Genomic DNA, 6,918 nt, shown 5'->3' with positions numbered 1-6,918 from the left:
AAGAAAAAACATACAATATATATATATATATATATCACTTTTAGTGATATTTCTAAATTTGAAAAAGTTGTACGACGTAAAATTGTTATACTGTACAGAGAAGAGGATCAACGTCCCTTTTCACTGTTTGAGACGGATTTTCCAAAATCAGATAACCCGTTGTATTTGTATTTATCTCAAAATCATTACAACGGTATCTCTGACATTAAAGGATTTTTGTCAAAACCGTACGTTTGCCACTACTGTTACAGAGGGTACACCAATTACAGCAGACACCAATGCGACGGCCATTGCGTAGTGTGTAATGATAACGACTGCGTAAAAATAACGGGAAAAATGGTCTTTTGCCAGGATTGCAACATGTGGGCCCTGTCACCTACATGTCTACTCAAACATAGGGAAAAACAGCTGGTGATGGGTAAACTCGTCAGCATTTGCGATCGTCGAAAAAAATGCCTTGAATGTGGGCTATATTACGATGTACCCGTTGCTACAGGTATTGTCAATCACAAGTGCCCCAAGTCAAAATGTCAAATATGTAAAGTGGCGTTACCCCGCGGTGACACAGAGGCGGCAGGAACAGGACATCTTTGCTATATACAAAAACTACCATGCGATGTAAAGCACAATGATAACATCATATTTTACGATTTTGAGACGTTTGTCGGTGCCAATAACACACACATTCCCTTTTTAGTCTGTACAAAGACGTTGCAAGGAGAAGAGTGGTGTGCTTTTGGGACGGACTGCGTTTTTCTCACACATTTTAGGAAAGCTCGTTTTCGTCAATCTACATTTATTGCCCACAATTCCAGAGGATTTGACGGATACTTGATTTTGAGTGGTATGGTACAGTTGGGCATAGCACCCTCTATCATTATGCAGGGGAGTAAAGTTCTCCTTTTTGAAGACCGTGATTTTAGGCTAAAATACATTGACTCGGTTTCTTTCCTTACCATGCCACTCAGCGCCATGCCTAATGCGATGGGACTCGATGATTGCTGGTCCAAGGGGTATTTTCCTCATAAATTTAGTTCGGAGGAACATTTAAACTATGTTGGAAAATACCCCCCAATCACCAATTACGGAGTAGAACGCATGACGGCTGACGAGCTGTACAAGTTTGAGATGTGGTATCATGAAAAGGACATCTACACAAACTGCACTACCACAGTTACGCTGCACAAACCAAGCGAGAAAATCCACATAAAGAAGGGTGTCCGACAAGGCGATACAATTTCGCCTAAACTGTTTACAGCTTGTTTGGAAGGCATATTTCGCTCTCTGGAGTGGGAGGATAAAGGAGTTGATATCAACGGAGACAAATTTAATCATCTGAGATTTGCAGATGACATTGTTGTCTTGGGAGAGCAAATCAGTGAAGTGGAAGATATGCTTAAAGACCTTGCAAATGCCAGCAAATGTTGTGGATTGAAAATGAATATGAAAAAAACAAAAGTTATGGCAAATTCCATGGTACCTCATGGACCTGTGACTGTTAATGGAAATGAAATTGATGAAGTTAATGAATATATCTATCTGGGGCAGAGATTTAGCCTGAAAGAAAATAGTCAAGAACAGGAGATAGGGAGGAGAATCAGATTGGGCTGGTGCCAATATGGAAAACTGAGCAACATCATGAGAGGAGAAATACCGTTAAGCCTAAAAAGAAAGGTCTTTAATCAATGCGTGTTACCAACCATGACATATGGAGCTGAAACCTGGGCATTGTCAAATAAAATGGAAAAGAAAATAGCAGCAGCACAACACAACATGGAAAGAAATATGCTCGGAATCACATATAAAGACAGAAAAACAAACGAATGGGTGAGAAAACAAACGCAAGTCCAAGACATTATGGGAACTATCAAATGAAGTAAGTGGAAGCGGGCTGGACATATCAGTAGGAGAACAGATAATAGATGGACTTCCCTAATGACATCATGGAGACCCATGGATGGGAGCAGAAATAGAGGAAGACCAAGAGTGAGATGGCGAGATGAGATAGACAAATATTGGGGAACAGTGCAGTGGCAGGGAGCAGCTAGAGATCGTTCACTATGGCAGAAACATGCTGAGGCTTTCGTCCAGCAGTGGACTGACAATGGCTGATGATGATCATGAAAAGAGTCAAGAGGTCTTTGATTTTCAAAAACAGGCGATACTTTACTGTAAAAATGATGTTGACGTTTTGCGGGCAGGATGCATCAAATTTAGAGAGGAATTTATGAACGAAACGCATGTTGATCCCTTTAGTAAAATTACCATAGCCTCGGCATGTATGAAGGTGTTTGTGACTAATTTTCTCGAAGCAGACTCTCTAGCCATACCTTCCTCAGATAACTACCGAGGGACATGTAAAAAATACTCACATGCCGGCATCCAATGGTTAGAATGGGAGGCGCATCGTCGTGGAATTTTTATACAGCACGCTTTAAACAAAGGAGAAAAACAGATGGGTTCATACTTTGTAGACGGTTTTGCTGTAATCGGCGACAAACCGTTTGTCTGGGAATTTCAGGGATGTTTTTATCATGGCTGCCCGACGTGTTTTGAACCCAGTGCCATTTGTCCTTTGACAAACACTCGTTTTGAAGAGTTGCACAGGGCTACCGAGGAAAAAAAGGAGGCTTTAAAGCGCGACCACAAGGTCAACACCATTATCATTAGAGAGCATGAGTGGAATGAGATGAAAAAATCACACCCCGGGGTAATAAACTTTCTTAAAACTCGCAATTTCCCCGAACCTCTCATTCCACGAGATGCTCTTTTTGGGGGTAGGACGAGCGCGTTTAGATTGAGGTACACGGCGGGTGAGAAGCAGCGTGTATTGTACGAGGATGTCACCTCTCTCTACCCGTATGTCAACAGTGCATTTTCTTATCCGCTGGGTCATCCCGTCATCATCCATACGGATTTTGACAATGTTCAAAACTATTTTGGTCTGGTCAGAGCCAAGGTTTACCCTCCTCGCGGTCTCTATTTTCCAATGCTACCCCACAGAACGGTCAAGGGCAAACTAGTGTTTACACTTTGTCGTACATGCGCCGAAAACAATAACCAACAGGGGTCTTGCGAGCATGATGAGGAAGGTAGGGCGCTGACGGGAGTTTGGGTCACGGTCGAATTTACCAAAGCTCTGCAGTTGGGGTACAGAGTTGGTAAGATTATGGAGGTGTGGCACTTTGAAAAGCAGAGCAGTAGCGTCTTTACGGGTTACGTTCAAACTTTTTTAAAGGGGAAGCAAGAAGCTTCTGGGTATCCTAAAGAAGTCATCGATGCAGAAGGCAGGGAAAAGTACATTCGTGAATATCATGAAAATCAGGGAATACTGCTGGATGCTAAAAAAATCGAGCTCAACCCTGCCAAGAGACAAATGTCAAAACTCTTTTTAAACAGTCTTTGGGGAAAGTTTGCGGAGAGGCACAATAGAACTCAGACCACCTCGGTGAAAAAAAGTGCGGAATTTTTCGACTTTGTATTTTCAGGAAAATATAAGGTTGAATATTTCTCCTTTCTCAGCGATAAGATTGCTATGGTACAGTGGAGATATGGCAAAAACAGCGTGGTGCTTCCCGGTAGCACAAATAATGTATTTATCGCCGCTTTTACCACCGCTTACGCACGCTTAAAAATGTACGGGTACCTAGAGAGGCTGCAAGAGAGAGTTCTTTACACAGACACCGATAGTTTAATCTACACGGTAAACGAGGGGGAAGCTTCTCTGGAGACGAGTTCGTATCTAGGGGAGTTGACGGATGAGTTGGGGGGCGACAGCATTCAAGAATTTGCCTCTGCCGGTCCAAAGAGTTATGCCTACCAAACCCTTCAGGGTAAAAAAACTGTGCTGCGTGCCAAGGGAATCACTCAAACCCGCGAGTGTTGCGAGAGGGTCAACTTTGACAGTGTCAAAGATTTGGTGGAGGGTTATCTACAGGGAGAGAAAACGGGTGAGATATACACGCCACATCAACAAATTGTTCGCGATAAAAGGGGCTTCCTTTTAAAAAACACTTCATTTGAAAAGAAGTTTAGAGTGGTGTACGACAAGAGACGTCTCTTTTCTAACGGAAAAACGTTAACATTTGGGTATTAGAAAAAAAATTGAAAAAATGGAACAAGTAGACTTTGAGCCTAGATTTTATACACCTTTTTCATGCTTGATTGTAGGGCCTAGCGGTTGTGGAAAGACTTGAACATGTCATGAATTCTGTACCCGATAACATTGTGTGGATTTATACTTCCTTCCAGCCCATCTATGCTGAACTAAAAAAGATGAATAAAAAAATAAAATTTGTTAAAGGATTGCCTGATTCTTTTGAAGATGAAAACTTGTTTCCGGACGATCAGACTCATTTGGTTATTTTGGACGATGTTATTTTTGAAGCTTCCAATCATCCTGAAGTGGTTAAAATTTTCACTCAGTACAGACATCATCGAAATATGAGCGTTATGATGCTGACCCAGAATGTTTTTCATCAAGGTAAATTTTCACGCACAATTAGCTTAAACTGTAATTATATGATACTGTTTAAGAACCCGAGGGACAGATTGCAGATTAACGTGTTGGCTCAGCAAATGTTTCCCTCACAAAAAAGTTTTTTCTTGGAAAGTTTTGCGGACGCTACTTTGGACGAGCGTGGGTATTTACTGGTTGACCTGACACCTTTTTGCCCAGATCAATACAGACTAAGGTCGGGCTTGCTTCCGCACCAGTGGCCTGTTGTGTACGTGCCAAAAACATAATTTCAAAAATGTCAAAGCGTGTAAAAAGGAATGGTCCTATGTTAAAAGCTCTGTACCATGCCTCGCCTCAAAAACGTCGAGACATTTTGAGTTACGGGTCTCCAGACTTTATTAGGACGCTGTGTGAAATTGCTTTAAACATTTTAAAGGGTAATGTTCCCTTATCTCCATCTCAATTTGCTAAACTTAAAAAACAAAAGAAAATCATCAGACTGCTGGCTGATAAAAGGACCGGACTAAAACGCAAACGTCAGACTCTAATGAAACAGTCGGGTGGTTTTCTTTTACCCTTGCTCTCTACAATCATACCGTTTATAGGAAGTCTTATCGGAGGATTGAGCGGAAAAGGTTAAAGATGAAAAAGGCTCAAAAAATGTTTCTCCTATCCCCCCACCAATTAAATCGTTTGACTCGAACTGAGCAGAGCATCAGACACTCGGCAGAGGATGATCTGGACGCTAAAATGAAAACCGTCTTAAACGAACACGGAATGAATCCTCATGAAAAAATAAAAATGTACGACACCTTGATGCAAAGATATCTTAGTTTGGTAAAGCAGGGCCAGCGTGAGGAAAAAAAGATGACTGTGACTTTACACAAGGATTCAAAGGATGACCCGTGGAACTTCCCTGATGATAAAACGCTGGATAAACCAAGGAACACAACCGGGGAGCCGGAGGATGTCACGATGACCCAAGTTATAAAAAACCTCCCCCATCGCGATCGTAGCAATGCCGAGTACATTATGAAAAAATTATCCGAGAATGATAAGGGTTGGACCGCCAAAGGAGAGTTTGTTCAAAACGGAACACCGGTGCGAGGATCTCATATGATCGATTTACTAAAACACCTAATGCAACGGACCAAAAGACCACAGAACCGTCCACCCGAGGGATGGAAAAAAATTTTAACAGCGTTGTCGGAGCTAAACGTCCCTGTCTCAACCATTCATAACCCAGGAGCACGAGATCAATACAGACGTCTAAAAGCGGGTGTGGAGTTTGAACCGGCATGGAATGAAGAGGAGAAACGGGTTGGTTTGGAAAATGAAACATTTCTAACCCCTGAGAGGAAAAGAAAAAGTAAAAAAGTGACATTATCCCCGCGTTGGCTAAACCTTGAATGATGTGACATAAACTTTTGTTTTAATAAAATGTTTTTATTCATCAAACGCATTGTGTACAGCATTTTCATTTCATTTTAACGATTCAAAAAAGTTTCTAAACAACAGACGGTTTGTACGTTGCAGCTCCTACTATTATTCTTATTTAAGCAAGTACATCGTTGCAATTTTTTAACCAGGGTATATGCTTCAAGATCATTTTTTACTACATCATCGTCGTATAAAGACAAAACTTGTTTAAAAGACAGTCCACAAAATCGATGGTACAGATAATAAACGCAGTGTTGACCACACACTACGGACAAAGGGTGTTGAAGCTGGAGGTCGTGGTACAATATCCGATCAGAACGATTTTCCAAAAAGCTCAAGATGCTCCGTGGATAGTAGTCAAAATTGGGAGAAAATCCATAAGAATCAAAAAAAGTGGCGGTCCCATCTTCTTCCAGAGTCATCGATAACCAGTGCTCCCCCGGCCGATGTCCTTCGTGAGTGTTGACGATAAAGTAGGAGGGTGGGGTGAAGGAGTGAGTCAGCGAGATGAGTTGGTCGGAGGCCCATACACCACAAAAAACATCCCCCAACACTTGTTGCAAAAGCTTCTCCAATTGATGGTTATTCATTTCCAACATCAATAATAATCCACCAGCACTTGTCGTTTAGAATCAATTTCCAAAATAGAGTCGTAGCAGGCGTAAACCACAAGAGTGACCGTGTTGGGTAAGGGCACTCTGAATCTCATTTCCAGTCTTAAAGTTCCGTTTGAAACCCTGGACAATGCGTCGCTGTCCTCTCCCGGATTAAGATTAAACACGAACAACGAATACCCCCGCTCAAAATCTTGTCTGTTTATGCATAGAGGTAAATCTTTCAGATGCCTCCCTGCAGCACTAAAAATGTTGTAAAACTCTCTAACTGAAGCCCCCTGGTTAAATTGAGGTTGAAAAGCTTTGGAGGGAATTTGTTTTCCTGCTTGACAGAGAGTGATGTATTCTGCATTAAAATGCTGAAAATTAAAGGGGGAGAGATCCCTTCTTCCTGTGAAAGCTTCG

This window comes from Entelurus aequoreus, linkage group LG10, assembly GCF_033978785.1.
Source record: "Entelurus aequoreus isolate RoL-2023_Sb linkage group LG10, RoL_Eaeq_v1.1, whole genome shotgun sequence".
NCBI lineage: Eukaryota > Metazoa > Chordata > Actinopteri > Syngnathiformes > Syngnathidae > Entelurus > Entelurus aequoreus.
This window is presented reverse-complemented; position numbering follows the sequence as displayed.